Raw genomic sequence first — 1,153 nt, 5'->3', positions numbered from 1 at the left:
AACAAAGCTACGGGGGCCGATGAATTGCCGGCCAAGCTATACAAACACGGCGGCGAAGAACTGATAAGAAGCATGCATCGTCTTCTTTGTAATATATGGTCGGACGAAAGCATGCCCAACGATTGGAATTTAAGTGTGGTCTGCGTATTGAGTGAAAGATTAAAGCCCATCGTCAACAAACTGATTGGACCTTATCAGTGTGGCTTTAGACCTGGCAAATCAACAACCGACCAGATATTCACCATATTCCAAATCTTTGAAAACGAGGTTTCAGACAAGGCGACTCTCATTCGTGTGACTTCTTCAACCTATTTCTGGAGAAAATAATTAGAGCTGCAGAACTTAATCGAGCAGATACAATCTTTTATAGGAGTGTATAGCTACTGGCGTATGCCGATGACACCCGCGCCGATAGTTCTGCTTTCTCCAGACTGAACAAGGAAGGAAAGCAAATGGGTCTGGCAGTGAACAAGGGCAGGGCAAAATATCTCCTGTCATCAAACAAACAGCCGTCGCACTCGCGACTAGGCTCTCACGTCACTGTTGACAGTTATAACTTTAAAGTCCTAGATAATTTCGTCTATCTTGGAACCATCATATACAACACCAAAAATGTCAGCCTGGAAATTCAACGTAGAATAACTCTTGCTAACAGGAGCTACTTCGGACTGTGTAGACAATTGAGAAGGTAAACTCTAAAAGTCAATCATTATTCCCGTTCTACTACATGGTACAGAGGCCTGGACGATGACAACAACTGATGCGTCGACGTTGCGAGTTTTCGAGAGAAAGGTTCTGCGAAAAATTTATGGTCCTTTGCGCATTGGCCACGGCGAATATCGCATTCGATGGAACGATGAGATACGAGATATACGACGACATTGACATAGTTCAGCGAATTAAAAGTCAAGGGCTATGTTGGCTAGGTCATGTTGTCCGAAAGGACGAAAACCGCCGGAGGAAGCAGAGGAAGAGGAAGACCTCCACTGCATTGGAAGGACCAAGTGGAGAAGGACCTGGCTTCGCCTTGAATATCCAATTGGCGCCACATAGCGAAAAGAAGAAACGACTGGCGTGCTGTTGTTAACTCGAATATAATCATGTAAGCGGTGTCGACGCCAGTACAGAAGAAGAAGGTCAAGGTGTTGAAAAT

This window comes from Bactrocera neohumeralis, chromosome 3, assembly GCF_024586455.1.
Source record: "Bactrocera neohumeralis isolate Rockhampton chromosome 3, APGP_CSIRO_Bneo_wtdbg2-racon-allhic-juicebox.fasta_v2, whole genome shotgun sequence".
NCBI lineage: Eukaryota > Metazoa > Arthropoda > Insecta > Diptera > Tephritidae > Bactrocera > Bactrocera neohumeralis.
This window is presented reverse-complemented; position numbering follows the sequence as displayed.